Source organism: Chelonoidis abingdonii, chromosome 7, assembly GCF_003597395.2.
Source record: "Chelonoidis abingdonii isolate Lonesome George chromosome 7, CheloAbing_2.0, whole genome shotgun sequence".
Taxonomy (NCBI): domain Eukaryota; kingdom Metazoa; phylum Chordata; order Testudines; family Testudinidae; genus Chelonoidis; species Chelonoidis abingdonii.
This window is the reverse complement of record NC_133775.1, coordinates 52,769,402-52,791,060: the sequence shown is the minus strand read 5'-3', so window position 1 is coordinate 52,791,060 and position 21,659 is coordinate 52,769,402.

Genomic DNA, 21,659 nt, shown 5'->3' with positions numbered 1-21,659 from the left:
CTTACTCTCTCTTCCACCTCCATCTACAGACATCACCACCAAGCAACTGAAGCACTGATCAAAGGGGAGAGCCTGGCTGAAGGGCAGCCAGCCAGCCTGTGGTCAGAAGCATCTAAGTTTGTAAGGGCATTGAAAGTGTTAAGATCAGCTTAGAATGCATTTTGCTTTTATTTCATTTGACGAAATCCGACTTGTTGTGCTTTGACTTATAATAACTTAAAATCTATCTTTGTAGTTAATAAATGTTTGTTTATTCTACCTGAAGCAGTGCATTTGGTTTGACGCATGTCAGAGACTCCCTTGGGGTAACAAGACAGGTACATATCAATTTCTTTGTTAAAATGAGAAACTCATATAAGCTTGCAGCATCCAGCGGGCATATCTGGAAACTACAACACAGAGGTTCCTAGGGTTGTGTCTGGGACTGGAGATATTGGCTAGTGTCACTTGGTTGCACAATCCAAGGAGCAGCTTACATGCCAGAGGCTGTGCGTGAACATCCCAGGAGTGGGGGGAGGGTCTCACAGCAGAGCAGGGTAAGGCTGGCTCCCAGAGTCAAGTATTGGAGTGGCCTAGCAGATCACCGGTCCAGATAACACCAGAGTGGAAGTGTCATTAGCACAGAAAGCAGGGTGTATGTGCGGATTGTTATTCCAAGACGAGTTCACACTTTAAGCACTGATACTTGTGATTTAAGTGAGTCTTAAGGGCAGTGGCTAAGAACAGTCCAGGAGGAGGCCACAGTTTTGTTATTTTCTGTTTGTTTATTTTGGGTGAAGGAAAGCAGAAAAATGACTACGAGTGAGACAGCTAGAAACTAGAGCTGGCCATCCTGGAAGTGGCAGAGAAGGAAAAGAACTGCGCGTTTCAAATGGACAGGCAGAAATGAGGCTCAAAGAAGCAGCTGCGGCCACAGAAACTATGGAGGCAGAGGCAGCCAAGGAGGCAGCCAGAAAGGAGGCTTCACACAGGAGGGCTAAGGAAGAAAAAGAGAGAGAGAGAGCGAAAACACCAACTGGACCTGCTAGAGAAGCAGAATCAGAACCCCCTGAGTCCAACAACTCCCATCACTCCAAAAATCCACAAATAAGAACACTTATGTCCTGCATACAGTGAAGAGGAGGATATTGCTGAATATCTGACTATCTTCGACAGGCTGTGTGTAATACATGAAATCCCTGATGATAAGAGTTCCTATCCTGATTGCAAAATTAACTGGTAAAACTCAAAATGTATTCAATGGAATGCCTATTGAAGATGCTTTAGACTATTATAAATTTAAAGATTCTGTTTTGCAAAGTTTTCAGATTACCCCTGAAACATACAGAGTTAAATTTAGGAATCTTAAGAGGGATATTGGTATGAGTAATCGAGAATATGTAAACAAAATGAAAGATTTGTTGGGAAAATGGGTGAGGGGTAAAGAGGTGGCAAGTTTTGAAGGAATGCTTCATCTTGTTGCTCAAGAGCATTTCCTAGACATGCGTAAGCCTGATGTAAAGCAGTGTCTGTGGGACAAAGATGTAAAGTCTGTGGATGAGATGGCTTTTTGAGCTGATGCCTTTGAACAGAATCAGCATCTACTGAGGGCAGACCACAGAAAGAGGAGTTTAAAGCCGGTGGGAAGCGAAGATCTCATTTTGCCACAGGAAGAGAGAAGGGGGATTGGAGTCTAAACATTCTCTTATCCCAAGTACAAGGGGCCCTGTGGAATTTTTCGATACTATAGTATCCTGATTCTACAATATGGTATGCGCCCAGGTTTAACAGACTTTTGAGCAAACCACTAACCAAATTGCTACACTTGATAGAATTAATTTTTGAAGTACTTTTTCTCTGCAGTAATGGCTGTCATTTACTGGAAAGGGCACATGTGGTCAAATATCTTCTTCTCTTCTGCTGAAAAGAGCTTGCAAATTACTAATAAGTCTGGCAGATAATCCTGAATTTTGTGCCAATATGAAATTTCAGGTTAATTAAATGGGCTATGTTACTTCTCTCTCTTACCAAGAAGCCATTCTTGGCTAAGATGTAGAAACTTGCCACTCGAGGCCATAATTGTGTCTTGACCTGAACTTAATCAGTGCCAAGGGAACATCCTTAAGTGCTAGAACTAGTTCTGCAACTCATTACTAAAGTATTTTAACACTGGATTTAAAAGAAATTGTTTGCCACATTCAGGTGAAGAAGCCTCTGGAAGCTTACAAGCTTTATTTAGGCTCCAAATAAGAGACTCTGAACAAAAGGCCAGGAGACGATTTGTGTCTGTACCTGAAAGATCCAAGAGGGCTGCTTTAAGTGTCATTCCAAACAAGACCTGAGTGGCACTCATGAAGGCAGGTTGAACAGAATGAAAGGGCAGGGAGGTACATGAGTAGAAGACAAAGGGGAGCACTAAGCAAGCTAAGTTAAGCTGAGGAGACGTTAAGTGTTTTGCCCCCCACTGCAGCACAGAATCCAACAGGTAGGGGTGTGTGTGTGTGTGTGTGTGTGTGTGTGTGTGTGTGTGATAAGGACATGAACAGACTAGACTAGAATATTTGGAATTGTGAGGAAAATACCAAAAAATATTATCGAGTCTCGTTCTCCACACATGGTAACAGTAGTGCTCTTTTTCTAACTTGGCTTTGAGTCACCACTGTGCTACTCAAAATAGACAATATATTATGAAAATATATATATAAATGTTCAATGTAAGAACCTAGATTGGTAATACAAGCACTGAGCATAGGATGCATGCAGTGGATCCCTATAAATATTTTCTGTGTAGAAATATAGACTGATACTTAGAAGATGACTGTGCTCCATGACCTACATGCTTGGAACAGTCGCTTTTGCCTTCTTTAGGATTATAACGGGAAGACTTGTGTTCATAAAATAATACAATGAAAATGTGAAAGCTTAGTGGGTTTTTAGTTACCTTCTGTTTGATTTTTACTTGCTACTAGGGGGAAATATTTCTAATAAATATTCACACAGGTATTCAGCATTCAGTCACTTGATGAGAAGAGAAATGTAGACTTTGAATAATGTAAAACAAAACCCATCAATATTTGAGTATTGTTGCTATTCAATTTCATTGAAGCCTCTCAGTGCCACACTATGACTGTTAGCATGTGCTTTTGTTTGCATGAGTTCAAAAATATTAAACTTCTCCTGGTTTTTTACCCCTATCTCCTTATTTGGCCTTTGTATCAAGTCAGGCAATTGTGAACCTGTCCAAGCATAAAGCAGCTGCTTCAGAAAAAGTAAGGATTAATAATACGTTATTCATAATAGTACCACAACTTTACATGGGGAAAGACAATGGATCCACCTATCACGGATGTGTCATGGGATGCTGTAGATGCCTTCATAAGCGCTTGTGCCCAGGAGATCATAGGGCTGCTATCAAGCTCTATACAGCACCTAGCACAATGGGGTCCATAACTAGTGCTCCTAGGTACTATGGTATACAAATAATAAAATATCAAGTTCCTGATCCAAAGCCCATCAAAGTCCTTAGGATTTTTTCCATTAACTTCAAAGGGCTTTGGATCAGGTTCCCTAGGAACACCTCACCAAAAGGAGGGGTAGGGCAGGTAATAGGTGATGCCACGAATGAAGATTCAGCTTTACAAAAGTGTTCCTTCATTTTTTTTCATGCTATCCTTGAAGGATGAGTATTTGTATCTGTACACAACTCTGATTTATGTGCACACAACAGCACTTGTGTGGGTCTGGCATGGATGAAAATTGCACACATTTGATGAGAAGTGGGGTCTAGCTGTGCTGAAAAAAATAATTTAGAATTATTAAATTAACCAACAAAATTGAAGTGCCAAACAGTATGAATTCTTAACTAAGGCCTCTAATGTAATAGGTGCACCTCCAATATTAATGAATAAACTTGATCATTTTCTTTCTTTCTACCTGAATGCTACTGCAAACACATGGAGTCGATAAGACACACTTCTTAAATACAGCATATGAGCGTGTGTGTTTGCCCCTTATTTTACAATTATTTGAGTTTGCTTCCTCATAATGAGAATCAATTTGCAATCAGTTTTTAGGGACATTAGGAGCTGTGAATGTAGAGAAAGAACAAGGCTAGATGAAATGATACATTTTGTTAGATCTCCAAATCAATAACATTTGGGACACATGACAACCTTTTAATCATGTAGGGACCAATCCAACATTTGCAGGGTGCTTAACTGGTTCTTTTCTATCTCAAGTGTCTGTGAGATCAGAGATTCTATAGAAAGCTCTTACGTTGTTGAAATATCACTCAAGTTATTACGTATTTAAAATAAACACTCCAACCATCTTCATCATATTAACAAACAGCCATCAGGAGAACAGTGCAGATTATGTAATTTTTGAATTCATGCCTTTAGGCTGCGATTTTCAAAGGAACCTAAGAGAGTTAGGTGCCCAAGTCCCATTGAATTTTAATGGTATTTGGGCACCTGTATTTCCTTAGGCTCCTTTGAAAATCCTCACCATATAAAATGTAGAATTGAGCTTAATATGTGGGGTGAAATCCTGGTCTGGTGAAGTCAATGGGAGTTTTGGCCTCAGTGGGGCCCGGTATGAAGAAGTATTTCTAAGATATCCAATACATGCTTAATTAATGCTATGCTAAGCAGTGCTGTCTTTAATAGGTGGTGGTATTTAGGGAAAGAAAAATGACTCATTAGGGTTTTTAAAACTATACTATATTCTGCACTGAAATGTCTCCATTCGGGTCTGGGGGTGCGCTTTAGGAAGAAATAGCTGTGTCTTGTGATATTAAGCGGAAAGGTGGAAAAAATATTCAGACCTGATAAAGCCATTGGGGGGAGAAGGGGAAGTCTAAAGTTGTGGAACCAACAAACCAAAACTAGAAAATATTTCCAAATACATTTTGTCTACAATTCTTTATCAAGAATAAAAGATAAAGGACCAGATCACCTGGTGGTGTGACTTAGTATTGCTCCTTGATTTCATTGGTGCTATGTTAATTTATCCTCAATAAGGCTATGACCTTAAGTATTTGTTAATTTTCATTTATTTTTATTGAAAATTAATATTCTGCTCAAATATGTGGGTTGCTGGATGAAATTTAGAAATTTTGTGATGACAATTTGAACTTTTCCTCATAACAAATATTTTTATAAAAGTGCTTACTTTCCCTAAAAGTCCTTATTACAGGGTGAACTTACCCTTAAGGGCAGGCTTAGGTTCTGCTCCAAGTTGTGGCCCTTTAAGGACAAACATTTTGGTAATTTTAGTCTTTAGAAGGATGAAATGACTGTGGGCAGCTGGAAAAAGGGAAGTTATATAAAAGGCAGGTTCTGGTATTCAGACAAGTAAGAGAGTTTGCTGCTGTTGCTTCAGTTTCTTGCTGAAAGACCCTCCAGTGAGTGAGGAATGACCTGGAAAGAGGAGACCAAGAATGGAATTTGAGATAGGTTTGTCTGAAGAAGCCTGAGAAAGGTTCAGGAACCTAGAGGGATGTGTGTAAGTGTGTGTGTATGTAGTGGCGGGGGACCTCAGGATCCTCTATGACACTCTTGAAAAGCAGTGTGAAACTCCTCCATGTGAGAAGGATGACACTGAGGAGGAGAGGAGGATCCCTGCTGCAACCAATGGGAAAACAACATCACTTGCCTCATAACCTAAGTCGTGTAGAATGCAATGCCATCCACAGCCTCAGAAACTACCCTGATATTATCATCAAAGAGGCTGATAAAGGAGTGCTGTTGTCATCATGAACAGGTCTGACTACCAAAAGGAGGATGCCAGACAACTCTCCAATACCAAATTCTACAGGCCACTTCCCTCAGATCCCACTGAGGAATACACTAAGAAACTGAAACTACCACCATCTACTCAGACACTCCCATACACTATCCACTGGACAAGATCAACATTACCCTTAGAGCCCCCAACCAGGGTTATTCTATCTACTATCCAAGATCCAACAAACCTGGAAATCCTGGATGGCCCCATTCATCTCGGAATTGGCACTCTCACTGAAGGACTGTCTGGATATGTGGACTCTCTACTCAGAACCCTATTGCACAGTACTTCCCCAGGCTATGCTTCCTGTGATTACCACTTGATTTCCTTGAGGGAAACTTACAATGCATTGGTGACCTTCCAGAAAACACCATCCTAGCCACCATGGATGAAGAGACTCTGTACGACAAAACATTCCACACCACAGGATGGATAACAAGCGTGCTCAGGTGAACAGTAGCCCTTGATGATGCCACAAGCCACAATGTGCTGCTGAGCTCTGTGCCTTTATTACTCACCACACAACTATGTCAAATCTTGATGGACAATATATATCTTCAGATCAGTGGCACCGCTATGGGCACCACATGGCCCCACAATTATGCCAATATTTTTATGGTGACCTGGAAACATCGCTTCCCTCAGGCTCTCGTCCACTCACACCCCTTCTTTACTATGCTACATCTTCAGTTCATCTGGACCCTATTGGAAGGAGACTCTGGAAAAATTGCCACCATTGATTTCAACAGCTTCCATCCACACATCAACCTTTCAGCCTGGACTGAATCTACACGGGAGGTTCCACTTCTAGACACCCCACAGATGCACAATTAGTGATGGTCACCATTAACACCACCCTATACCAAAAACCTACGCGACCTGTCTATGCCTACCTTCATGCCTCCAGCTTCTCCATCCCGGCACAATCATATGATCCATTGTCTACAGCCAAGCACTGATGGTACAACCACCTGCATCCTTGCTCTAAACCCTCAGAACAGAGTACCAACACCTACAAAAATCTCCAACCAAGGCATTACTCAAACTTACAAATACCTCGCACGTAAGGAAAATAAGGAAAACAGATCACCAGAGCCAGACTTGTACCCAGAAGCCTCCTACTGCAAGACAAACCCAAGAAAGAAACCAACAGGACTCCACTGCGCCATGCAAATACAGTCCCCAGCTAAAACCCCTTGCAAAAACACCCCATCAGGGATCTACAACCGTATCCTGGACAATGATCCCACACTTTGCACATGGCCGTTGGGGTGCAGGGCCAGAGTCCTCTCCCAAAAGACAAACCTGCCAACCTGAAACATATTCTCATTAGTAACTGCACACTGCACCATAGTAAACTCTAGCTTCAGAAACCGAATCTATGCCAACAAACCTCGGATGCCAAACTCTGCCCACAATATTCTACACCCAGCAACACCCATCACAGGACCTAATCAGAATCAGCCACACCATCACCAGTTCCATTACACCATGCACGTCCACCAATGTAATATACGCCAATTCATTATGCCAGCAATGCCCCTCTGCTATGTACATCGGCCATAACTGGACACTTCTCTACAGAAAAGGATAATATGGACACAAATCAAGATATTAGGGACATGGCAATATACAAAAAACCTAGTAGCCGAGAACCACTCTCAACCTCCCTGGCCACACTATAGAAGATCTTAAGGTGGCCATCCTGTAGCAAAAAAAACGGCAGGACCTAGACTTCAAGGAATACTTGCGGAGCTTCAGGTCATCTTCTCAAATATTGACACCCATCAGCTAAGGATTAAAGAAGACTGTGAATGGCTTGCCAAACTACAAAAACCAATTTTCTCCTTCTCCTCCCTTGGTTTTCACACCTCAACTGCTAGAACAGGGCCTCATCCTCCCTGATTGAACTAACCTCGTTATCTCTAGCCTGCTTCTTGCTTGCATATATATATCTGCCCCTGGAAATTTCCACTACATGCATCTGACGAAGTGGGTATTCACCCATGAAAGCTCATGCTCCAAAACGTTTGTTAGTCTATAAGGTGCCACAGGATTCTTTGCTGCTTTTACAGATCCAGACTAACACAGCTACCCCTCTGATGCTTGACACCAATGGAAAGGACCACTGAATAATTTATCCTAGGAAGAGCAATGGACTGTTTATCCTTATACCAAGGAATGAAGTATGCGGTGGCTCAGATTGTTTTGACTTTGGTTACCTTTTAAATGGATGATTCTGGATACGGTGGGAGGACCAAATTGTCAAGATAGCAAAGCACCCAGCCAACAGTAGAATGAGGAAAAACTGAGGCACAATTGCACAACCTAACAAGTGAAAAGGTAAGCTAACCAGTAAGTTAAGCTATCATTCAGGAAGGCAGTGAACCTCAAAAAGTAGGATATGTTTGAGTGGGCTTGAGAGTTGTTACAAATGTTTCCCACAGCTCTAGTATTTGTCATATTATATAGCATAGACTGAGCTTGAAATGAGACATGAAGGACTTGGCATAATGATAATTAATAGAATTGTAGAAAAGCCTTTCCCTAGGCCAGATCTAATTAATAAATGCTTGGCTTCAGTCTACAGTGCTTTGGTAGAAGCAGCAAGAGTATTCAAATACTACATTTGCAAAATCTTTCAGCATTGATGTCATCACCAAATTCGTGTCTGCCTTGTCTTGGATTTGACCATTTCCCCTCCCCCCTCTCTTGTGTCCAATATCATAACTATCTGAGTTAGACTGTAAACTGTTAGGCCAAGTTCAGTCCCATTATACCTGGTTCCATTGTTATCATGTATGTTGTTTTGTAATTGTCATACATATTTCAGTACATACAAAATAACATATATATTTTGCAGGCTGGCCTTCGGGGCAGCCACCCTCGGGTGCCAACATTCAGAGGTTCCAAATCTTTGCATTTAGGAGCATCAAATCCAATGCGGGGGAGGGGTTGCAATAGTTTCCTTAAAATTTTTTAGGCTTGCCTGATTGTTTTGCTTGCACTTTTTTGGAAGTGTGGAGTGGCAGAGGGGGAAGGCAGCACCAAAAATACTTTCTGCCGTGGACAGGAAAACACCTAGGACTGGCCCTGATAGACTGTCACTTTTCTGCATTATTTACATGTGGATTATCTCTTGTATTTCTTTAGGTCTCAGTCCTGCATTTCAACCATGCTTCCAGATCCCTTCTCTTGATGAGTGCCCACCCCCTTGCTCCTGTGTTCAGTGGGGCTTTGAGTGGGCATAGGGGTCTATCTGTGCAGGATCACGACTTCAGGCTGTACATCCTTTGAGGAAGGAACTATGTGTGTGTTGTCACCTAACATGCTGTGGGTGCTACTGAAATAAAATAATGAGATGCGTTTTTGTAAAGCATTGGTGTTTACAAAATTTGTGGCACTCTATAAATCACTGATAACGTGCTGAACCCTATGAAGAAATATCCAAGTTTTTGGCTCAATAATATTAAAATACCTGGTGCACCCACATATAGGTGTCTTATTATTTCTGGGTTCCCCAGTAGATCTAGTAAGAAAATTTCTTTACAATGAAAGTGAACAGAATTTATTTTCCACAACAGCAGTTCTTGTAACTTGTATAGAGGACACTGACTTATTTTGATCATAATTTTTATAACATGTACTTTTTTAAAATCAATTCACATTATTTTTGAGTACAAAATCAAAAACACAGTTGCGCCCATAAATATTTGAGGGCACTGAAAGGTTATTGGACAATATGAATAACCACTAGAAACTTGATGAATGAAAAGTAGGAGACATTTCTTAAAACAGTCAATTAGCAGTTGCTCTTTTGATACAAATTGTCAAATCTGCTTTCTTTCCAAAACATGATTAAAGTTAATATTGATTGCTACTCTAAAATGTATGCCATTTGCTCCACTGTTGCAGGACAGCTGCCAGCTTAGTCATTTTTCAAATTTTTTTTTCAGTGCTCTAAGAGCACTAAGGTTATCAGAACATGTTAAATCTGCTATAATACAACTAGCTGATAAACAGAAGCTGCGAGTTATATTCTACGTGATGAACAAGGAAAAATGGAAGGCAGCTGGCTGTGTCAAGGCCTTGAACATCTGAAAAGCACTATAATTAAAACTTACTTAAGACAGAATACCTGTCAAACATCAATTTGTCTATGAAATTAATTACTTCCAAGCAGTTTTAACCTTGCTCTATGTCTTAGGTAACTTCCAACAAATATGTATCTTCAGATTTTGGTATGTGAATAGTGTAATGGTGAAAAATAATATTTTATATATTTTTAATAATATTCACTCTTTTCAACACTGTACTATGGATAATTAAATCACTAATCTTCAATTGGAAGACTGATCTTTGGAAGAGTTCCAATTTCCAAATAGGGCTAGCATCTGCCTCTAGCTAAAAATGCCCAAGAGGGCTGTGGCTTTATATCATTCTGAGTCATGCACAGTTGAACTTATAGAAACTAAGGCCTTTGGTTTTACAGACAGGGGATGTGAGAAATAGTCCCAACACAGCATTTTATAAAGTTTCTAAGGGGACCTACCATGAGCTCCATGTGAGCCCAGGGATCCACCTACACAGAGCTAACTTCAGAATCAGGGTATAAAGCATCAATAAAATGGCTTTTATTTAATACTATACTGCAATACAGTCCAGATACACCAGCTGAGACTGTGACATCACTGTGCTCAGCATGGTATTAAATACATAGTAAGAAACAGTCCCAAAGGATTACATTCTGAGGAGTTTGGAAACTCTGTGGGTTGGTTGGAACCAGGCAGCCTGCCGGACTGGCTTCTGTCTAAATTGTTGATGTAATCAGCATTTTCCAATGGTGAAACAGAGGCACAGAAAGGTGAAATGAGTTGGGCATGGTCATGCAGCTGGTCAGTGGTAGAGACAGCTTAGAATTCTTGTCTCCTGACTACCAAACCCAGTGTCCCATTCACTAGATCATTTTGCATTCTATGTCTATGGCACAGAGTGAGTACAGGATGATTTGTGTTGTATAAAGGCTTTTTTAGCACAGTCTTTTGAGACCATCTGCCTAATTAAAGAGTGGCAAACAAAACCTAAACTCAAACTAACACACGTTTTATATCACAGCATCTTGCCTTCCCTATTTCAAACCCTTCATAGGAATCTCATTATAAATTAAACAAATCAAGTTGTGACATCTTTGTGTTTAATGACTTATTTAAAAAGCAAAGTGTATTAGCATTGCTTCAGTGGTGTTTTCTTTATTTGATGGAAAGGAATCATTATCTTAGCAGATAGTTCTGTGAACACAACTTAAGCTTGCATTGTCCAGACACGAAGTCTGACCCTATATTCCTTTAATAATGAGTCATCTCGCTGAGGTAAATAAGGGGCTGCAGGATCTGGCCTATGGTGATTAGCAGAAGCATCAAAATAATGAAATCCTCTTGGAAATATTAAGGCTCCACAATTCTCTGGTTAAAAGATGTTTTTAAATGACCCCCCCATCACTTACCCTATATACTTACTCCTATTTAAATAACAACATATCAAACATAGCTGCTAATCAACTAGTCGGTGTCCCTTCAGGGATTTCTGCAGCTTTAAGTACCATACATCACTGTGTAAAGATTTTTTTTTCCAAATATTGACTTTTGGTGTTCAAGGTTACTGATGATGTGCTCAGATACATTAATCATTCTAACCACTTCAACAAAGAAGCTCATTAAGAAGACAAATACATTATCAGGCAAATCATCTAGCTGATTACATACTTTCAATTTAAGCTATAATAGATTGCAACTGAATAAATTCCTGTGTCCCCATCTATTTAAATATGCAGAGCACCTGTGATTCTTTATATTAAGATTCCTCAATGATGCAACTGTAACTTAATGGTATAGAAGTGATGTAGTGCATTTGTTTTGTGGTACTTGATAAAAATAGACGTTTCTCTTTAATGTGAACTAAGAAAAGCTGTTTTAGTGACAAGGAGGGGAGATGAGATCTAAAGAAACAGAGAACCATGAAAATCTGATCAAAAAACTTCTGACAAATTTTTTGTCAATGTGAAAGAGAGAGAGAAAGACTCATCCACCCCAGAATACTCAACAGCCTGGTGCATCGGGCCTTCAGATCAGTGGTATAATCCTGAATGTGCACATACCAGTTCTTCTGGAACTTCGTGATCCAGTCCCGGCAATGTGACCTCTGTACAAAACGGTGTCCTATGTGGTGTGACCTCATACATACAGTGCATATGTAGTCAGGCTGTGTGAAGAACTCCATTTTGGGGAATAAAATGGCATCCTCTGCACAGCATGACCTCTCAAAAGTTTGACAGTGAGGTGCTGATTCCACACCACCACTGCCTGGGGTATGGGAGACCTACATTCTAGTCCTGCTCTGTAGTAGCAAAAGCATGGAGTTAAAGGTGGGTCTCTCATCCCCGGTGAGGGCCCTTATCCATCACCAGGCTACTAACTAACCAAATCTGGAGCTAAAATGTAAATTTTATGGTCACACTTTGTACATAACTTATTCTCCACCCTATCTGCTTGTGGAAACTTAGTATGAATTGAAGAACAAGTAAAGCAATGGCCCTATTTTTTTCTTTTGTTTCTCTTGTTTTAAACACCTAATCCTGCACTCAGTAAAAATGTGGATTACTCCTATGACCAAGAAAAGACTGTCTCATGGTAGGAATTCTTCTCTCTGCCCCAAACTCAGGACATAAAGCTGTCAGAGAGATGTGGATGGGCTTGTGCATCCTGGTAAAATACTCACTCATTCTCCCTTTGCATGTGGAAAGTGCCACAGACTACTTGCAGAACTGACTGACAAACTATTTCCAGGATCAGGCAGGGAAAGGCACACAAGCACATGGACATAAAACAGACTCATTGCACATGCTGCTATTGGTTTACTGAGATAGTCGCACAGTGCCTAACTAATAATGGTAGACAGAAGAACAGGGGAAATACTAAGTGAAATAACTAATGAACAATGTAGCATTCCAGAGTACTGAAGATGTAAAATCCAAGACTGCCTATATTCAGTTATCCTGGTCAGCAGCAAAATCACACACCTGTGACATCAGAGACCAATGCTTATGACCATCTCTTCCAAAATCATCAGTTTGAAATAAGAAAATAAGGAAAATCTCCTTTATTATTAATAATGGTAGAGTTCTTATCTTTAGTACACCAGGGTTACATAGATATATTTTTAAAAACCCCACCAGTTAGTACATTATAAAACCCTACAGTAAATACTATGGTGATGGATGTTTCAGAAATATCACACGTAGACTCGGAGAACAAAGTGTGCTGGTTCTGAGTAATCACACTAGGCCAAATTTGAATGCACATACATCTCCATTGACTTCAATCCAAGAATCAGTTTATCCCATTTATAGCAGTTTCCAAGAACAAGTAACAATGGAAAGATGTAAAATTATCTAAAGTTAATTATGGGCTCTGGTTATTGAAGATGAGCATCTATTTCTAATACTAAGCTTACTTTAAAAAGGAAAATTTAAAAGGATGGTAAATGACCTGTACAAAGTGGTCCAGATATTGCCCACAAATATGCATAAATTATATTTACATCGATCAAAGTTACTGCATGTAAATACGGCAACATTTGGTCCAAAGTAGTTTGTCTATTGTGTAAATACACAAACTAAAGTATTGCATATTTCACACTTTGAACTTTTAACTTCTACTTTCTTGGTGAATAATATCACAACTTTTTAAGTGTTTGTGTGCTTTGGATATTGTTTCATTTATTGATTTCATTTGAACTCTTTCAAACCATAAATCTGATTTATAGTTTGTCCATGGCACGAAAGTAAGAGTAACATTGAACTAAAATGTTAATAATAAATACTGTACAGATTGAAACCAAAAATAGAAATAAAAGGTATTTTCTATTTTTACTATCGGTGCCGCATAATAAACAGCACTGTAAAAAGGGTTTAATAAATGCGTTAATTTTGTGTGAGGGAAATTGCTGCTATGGAAATGTAATGCAGTGTCTTGGTACTGGAAATGGAAAAAGTTGGTTTTACAGTATACAATCAACTAAATCACTAAAAAGATCACAATATATTCTCCAGTCACCCTTTTACAAAGAGAAACAAATACTGATCCAATGAGGTTTTTTTTCCCTATGGAAGAAGGGCAGGACTGAGCTTCTGGGCCAACTAAAATGACCATGTCTCCTAGTTGGACCAGAACAGTCCTAGATTTTCACATTCATTCCTCCTCCCCTCTTCCCCAACAAACCTTTGTTCTGGATGTAATGGCCAGCACAACAGAGTCCTGGTCTGTGACAAGGAGTCCTAGGTGCTATGATAATACTACTCCTAATAATAAAATAGTAAGTAGAATTTGCTCTGCATTTGCTTGGAAGAAACAGACCAATGGGAAGCATTTATTGTGAACAGTGTTTGTAGTGAAGAGAGGTTGAAAGCATGTAGGCGACATCAGAACTATCTTTGTCTTGCTTACAGTGAATTTTAACATTGTTTAATCAGTGCTTCATGTTGCATTGAGATCAATAAGCAACTGAAAAAATCAGCCGCTCACAGAAATAGTCATGTTGCTGATGACTGAACAGTTGACTGTAGGGACAATAAGTTTTGAAATGTGTGCTGATCCTTTGTATATCTATTTGGCAACCCTAAAATAACTTTAATGTGATCACCTTTTCCTGCTTCCACATCTGTGACAAACTGCCCCTGATTTCTGTGTATGCAGTAGGTGTGGTTTGCAAGTAGAATCATAGAATATCAAGGTTGGAAAGGAGCTCATCTAGTCCAACCCCCTGCTCAAAGCAGGACCAATCCCCAGACAGATTTTTACCCCAATTGGCACCCTCAAGGATTGAGCTGATAACTCTGGGTTTACCAGGCTAATGCTCAAACCACTAAGCTATCCCTCCCCTTATCCACCAATAGTGTGTGGATTCATTATAATTCTTTGATTTGGTTGGCAGGACCTCTTCTGTGAGGGAGTGTGCTCCTCCCACCAGCTCTGTAAGAGCTGAGTTGGGCCAGGTGGGCCCACTCAGCTAAATAGGCTGCAAACAGGGGAGCTTTGGGCTAGAGGCAGCTAATTAGAGAAAAGCTCACTTGTGAGGGACAGGGAGGGCTTCTAGAAAAGACAGGAAACTGGAAGCAGAAGGGGCAGCAGGAAGAAGGCTGCAGGCACTCCCTGGAGTGTTTCAGGGACTGCAAAGTTACTCCAAGGGAGGGGGGTGTGAAGAGAGTGGCAAACCCAGAAGAGTGGGGAAGACTAGAAGGTATGGAAGCAGCTCAGGAAGATAGCAAGGTGCAGGGAATAGAGTTTGCTGCTATGTAGACCCTGAGCGGGAATCTGGAGTAGACCTGTGTTCCCCTGAACAGCCACTGCGGAGTGGCACTGTGAGGCAGGAAAACAGAAAACTGCCTGAGACAACTGCAGAGCAGGAAACTTGATTCATGGGCAGCAGCTGACCTGCTGACTTGGAGAGGCTAGCCCCTGCCTGAGGCCTCACCTGGCCATGGGCCCCCAATCCCATGGCCACCTGTAACCCTAGCTAGGGTAGCCAATTTTGGTTGGATGTAATCCTAGAGGTTTCATCGCATTACATACATGTTAATTAAAGCTAAATCTTTAATTCCTGGAGACTCCAGAACAATCCTGGAGGGCTGGCAACCCTTATCCAGCTCAAGCATGCTTGTATTCAGTAGATGAAGATGAGTGACCAGATGAGCCTGCCTAGGCTGGGGCTAAGGGGGAAGGGCAAGCAGGAGGGGACCTTCGGGGAAAACATGGACAAGGCCAAACTAGTCTGTTGGGGGAGATGTAGCCTTCCCGGCCTATGCTACCCACCATCTATGCTTGATGTACTCTTACCCCAACAACCCCTGAAAGGGAAACCACAATAGTGACCTGGCTGGAGGGCTGAGTCACAAAGAGGACAGCTGTGGCTCCTGAAAACTAAAGAGGAACTGCAGAGGAGAACATGAAGAGGTATAACTGCTGGAAGGGGGTTCAGGCCGATTGAGCTAATCTCCAGAACTGGCAGGGAGCAGCACCATCTAGTGGTAAGTACAACAAGCCATCACATCTACTTTTGAACTATTTTCTGTTCATGGTATGCATTCTGCCTCCTAAGTCACACTAGAGAGACAAGGTGGATGAGGTAATATGTTCTATTGGGCCAGCTTCTGTTGGTCAGAAAGATGAGTTTTAAAGCTTACACGGAGCTTTTCTTCAGGTCTGGTAAACATACTCTGAGCCTCATAGCTAAATACAAGGAGGAACAGATTGTTTTAATGTAAGTAGCCAACATACATTTCAAGGTGAAGTGGCCCATTAATACCACTCCAGTCACAGGTGGGAGAAGAAGGTAGGGAATGGGAAAGTATTAGTGGGTTAATAAACCATAAATCCAGTGTCTCCATTCAATCTTATTTTTAGCAAAGTAATTAATCTAAGCTTCCAGGCTCATCTTTTGAAAGTGAAGTACAGATTTCCATGAGAATGAGGACTGAGAGGTCAGGTGTGGATTGATCATTTTGTGAAAAACTGTTCACTTACAGGTGATACAATGTTTGTCTTTTATCATTTTCCTGTGCAAGTTCATTTCAGAGCATAGTGTTTGGTTTCATGCACATAGTTCTTTGGCATTTAATGCACTGGATGAGGTGTGCTATATGTTGTGGTAGGCATGTGTAGTGCCCATGGATCTTGAAAGGTAACCCATAGACCTCCTGGGTGTGGTGCTCTGTACCATCTAGTGGTACTGAGACCACTTAGACACAGAGATTAATGAGTCTGCGCTACAGCCTTAGCTAACAGTCAGTTAGCTTAAGGCTCATGCACTAAGCTCCAGAGATCCCAGGTTTGCTCCCGCCTGCCAATGACTGGGGTCTGTTGGTGTTACATATTAATCATTGTTGTGATATTTTCATTGTTCTGGAAGGGTCTAGTACCACTTTTTTGGTGTGACCTGGTCTGTGGAGAGCTTGCTTCTGATAATGAGCTTGGAGAGGCTAGGGGTTGGTTGAAGGCCAGAAGAGGGCGTTCAGGAAAGTCATATGATAGCTTCTACTTTCTGATTCAACAACTGAGACTCTTCAAAACAATATCATTAAAATAACAAATGACTAACCTGGAACAGAAAATAACAAACAGTGAATGTTTTTGTTTGTGCAGAAATAGCTTTGTTTGCATGTACATACAGCTATTTGTAGAAACAGCCATTGCCCAAACACTTCTGCAAACAAAACCTCTTTGCATGAATGTTCCAGACTAGAAAATAGGAAGGGACGTGAACACAGCTGAAATAAACTGCCATTTTGACTCTGAAAGAATGCAAACACTGATCTTGCAACAGCCCAACTTGACATCATTAGTAGCTTTAGCTCAAACCATCTGATCAGTGACTTGTGAAGTCAACTGACATTTTGTCCATTTGGAGTTTCAGTCCAAGCAGAATCATCAATAAAAGAATTGCCATCATCCTTCTGTGAAAAGAACTTGCTTAATAAGTAAGAACACGTATCCATATCATCCTCAAATTTCTAAAACTTTATTTCACTATAATTATTTCAATTAGATTCTCCTAATGTCTCCATTAATAATGCTTATTAAATAAGATTAACTTAAATTCCAACCGGAAAACTTATCCAAACTTGTTTCCCTATGAATATATTTCAACTCTCAAATTCTTACTAGGATAAGCATGTACAATATGAATTTTAACGTGTATGTATGTGTATAAATACATCACTGTCCAAAGCAAAATTAAATTCTGTTGTTGTTTTAAAACTCTCAACGTGGAATCCTGGTCTCATTGAAATGTATAGAAATGTTGCCCTTGAATTTAGTGAAGTTGGGATTTAACTCTCCATTCATGACTTGCCTTGTGTTACATTAGTTGCCTCAAACTATTTGTTTCCCAATGGCATAAATTATGAAGCTAACGTTTTTTTTTAAATGAAATTTGTCAAATTATTTACTATGGAGTACTAGGACTGATCCTACAAGAAGGTTCTTGGCATGTATTTTGGCTGAATAGAGTATTAGTTTAAAAACATCCCTATGGCCTCAATGCTATTTTATCTACCTATATTCAAGAAGCAAAACATTAGGAGCAGTGAGGTTGTGAAGTGACGACAACTTTTATTTCAAATTTAAGGAAATGTAACTGGAGACTGCTTGAGAGCGGGGTCTCTCTGCTGCATCTGAATGGAAACAGAGTTGTAGCTACCTCATAGTTATCCCTCATGCAGGTAGGGAGATTACTGTATACTGGGTGACCTACTATACAGAAAACAGTGGAATTTCTGTTAAGGCTTGTCATTAGGGTTGGGGCTTTCAGGGGGAAGAGGGAGGGGCATTAGTGCTACAGCTGTTGATGAGGGCTGGTTTTGTAAGTGATAATTATACTGGTACAGCCCCTAGAGTTTGGATGCTGTTTTACCAGTTGTCATCTTTGCTCATATGGTGGTAGTGGAATAGTGAAAGCATCAGCATGACTACAGTTAGATCTTAAAGTCTCTTATCCAGCTCAGACCAGGCAGTCATGTGAATGGATGCGACATCTCCAGTATGAGCATAGACTGGATAATCAACCATGGTGTGTCTGACGGTTTGCACCATGCCACAGTTGCAGTTTGGCGATTCCCTCACTTTCCATCTATGGATCAAGTATGCACATCTTCAACGTTGGATGCAGATATGGTTTAGGGAAAGAGGAAACAGGTCAGGCTTGCAGTGGGAGAATAGCCCCAGCTGGTTGGGGAGCATGTCCAAAGTAGAAAGGAAACAAGTATGGGGAAAGGTAGTGGTGATCAGGTAGTAAACTAGCATGTGGATGGGAGCAAAGGAAGAAAGGCTGGCATCTTCAGATTCCTAAGTCCTCACTTTGGGGATATGGTGTTCAGGGCCGGCTCTAACTTTTTTGCCGCCCCAAGCATAAAAGAAGAGTCCCGTGAGCGCCGCCCCGCCCCCCACGAGCGCCGCCAGAACAAAGAAAACCTCCTCCAGCATTGCCCCGATGAACCAAAAATAAAAAAATGAGTGCTGCCCTGCTCCAAGGTGCTGCCCCAAGCACGTGCTTGGTTGGCTGGTGCCTGGAGCCGGCCCTGATGGTGTGGCTTGCTCAAATGGCAGGATGGGTGCTGAGGGAGGGATTTGTCAGAACTGATCAGGTATCTGCTGGCTTTGGAACTCTGAGCTTAGACTAGGACCACATGCAGTGACTGGTGACATAGGGTGGTACTAGAACATGGCTATAGAAGGTCTGAATGAGGAAGGAGATTCCTTGATCACTGTGAACGTTCTATTCACTGTGGACACTGGTAAACCCACATGGGTGTACAGCTCAGTAAGAAAAACTGTGTATGGCAATGCATATAGTCATGTAGAGGTGTGTGAAAAATGTCTCTGAGATTCAGTACTGGGTATACTATGGCACCGCCACACCAGGCCCACACTTGGAGCCCACAGTGACTACATAGGGGGCCACAAATATGTTTGGCGCCAGGGTCCACAAAAGGTTAATCTGGCCCAGCTGGTGTATATAGGTTGAAAAGTGCTAAAGCTGGAAATGACCCTACAGTCTTACCAGTATAAAGATGCCCTATATACGTAGTTTAGGAATAAGCTGTACTGAGCCCACTTTATATTGAGCTGCATTAACACTAGGCAGCTTGTATCACTTTAATTGCACTGGTACAGTTAAAGCAGTACAACTGTTTGTGCAGATAAGGCTACCACGTATAAACCAACCATCCCAAATTGTGCCACCCCTCGAATATATCAATTTAGGCATTATGGTGGGCGTACTTGGGATGTAAGCCTGATGGAATATTTGTATTGTGGTGGTATGCCTCCCTACTCCCTCCACCAAATAACTTCATTCAGAGGTGTTTTTTTTCTTAACACTTTTTTCATGCGTAATGTGCAGCCAGGATTGGTTTTAGGGACAAGCGAGCAAGGTAGTTGCTGTGGGCACCAACTGCATCTCTGTACTGCTCAGCCTTTTTTTTTTTTTTTTTTTTTCTTTTCAGTTTCTACGGGGGAGGTGGGGTGGGAGAAAGGAGACTTGTTTTCCACCTTGGTTGTTTTCCAGCCCGGCTGGTAGAACGCCTAGGGCCAAGCCTATTCACAACAGACCAAAATAATAAAGAAGAGCACAACAGTTCTTTAAATATTCAATAAATTCATCGTATTGGGGACTTTGGGTTGTTGGGTCATTCCAATAGAATCAAAAAAAGCTGAGGCAAAAGGGAGGTAGAGGGAATAAATATTGACAAGTATTTTTCCATGATAGTACATCCCTGTGTGTGTGTGTAGTAAGAAGAACAGATAATTATACTTTAATATATCGCTGCCTTATTTAAAACCTCACTTGATACAGTTATTCATCTATATGATGAAATAAGAATGAATAAATTAGCCTTTAAAACTTAGTGACCGTTTTAAAGATTCCATCTGTAATAAAGATTCTGAAAGAGCAGATGTAATCTTCATTTATTTCTCCAATAGCATCGGAACCAGATTTGGGGTAATCAATACTATAAGAAGAGAGACGTCTCCCCTTTACATACATTAGAAACCTCTCCACACCTGCTACTCCCTCTTTGCTGTGTAGAGAATTATCTGATCAGAGTTTTCACTTTACTGCATTTTACTTTCTTTGCATCATGGAAGCTTCAAACAAAGAGCTACCAGTAGCAAGACTGCAAGGAGAAGCCAGTCACAGAGGAAAAAGGTTGACATGGCTGGACTATAAAAGGAATCAGTTTGCAGCTGGTCCTGATGTAGACTTTTATATTAAGGTATGTTCGTGGGTTTTACAACCTGATGGGAAGACTCACATTGACTTCAATGGGCTTTGGTTCAGACCCATAATGCAAAACAAAAATGTGATCTATATAATATATATATTTAAAGAATTTCTTAAGGGAATCCAAACAATACGTTAAGTCTGAAGTAACACTTTTGTCTATTCTTTATTTGTTTAAATAGTCCAAAAAAGAACAATACAGCATAGGATCACAACCTTTTAATTACTACTTTGTGCAGACTAATGCCCATTTGTACCAGTCACAAAACTAGCATGTATCCGGGTACAGTTAACATCTTGGGTGAAAGGAGAGACCCAATATGCAAGAGCAAGGTCGTTGCAGGTCAAGGCTGAAGTGCATTAACAGAAGTGAGTGGGAAGCTAGCACAGCCAGTGTCCGACTGTAATGTGCTTGATTGAAATATTGTAACATGCAGGGCTGCCCAGAGGATTCAGGGGGCCTGGGGCAAAGCAATTTTTGGGGCCCCTTCCATAAAAAAAAAAGTTGCAATATTATAGAATACTATATTCTCGTGGCGGGGGCCCTGCAAGACCTGGGGCAAATTGCTCCACTTGCCGCCCCCTCCTCCGGGCAGCCCTAGTAATATGCTTGTTTTTCTTCCCTTCACTCCAACTATATTTTTAAAACCATGATAAATAATTGCATATGATTTAGATCAATAATATGTTTGAATAACAACCTTGGCACTATACATAGTTCCAATAAAATATCTGCACATGATGTCACTCTGTTCTTCAGAGATCAAACCCTGTCTAATATTCAGAACACTATATATTTATTTTTTATCTATTCTGGCAAATTATTCTAAACCAGTTCTCTGAACAGTTTTCAAAATGCCAGTTAAATTTGTCAAATGGAAAAGTGAGGATTACCAATCAACCCTTCCTCCCACCTCTTTAAAACTATGTGCACATGCTTTGATGTATCCATTAGGGATTTAAATACATTCTGAATATTATCTATTCACATGCCTCCATTCACCCTAAAGATCAACTTCAATTCCAAGAAAATACTTCTAAAATTAAAGAATCCATTG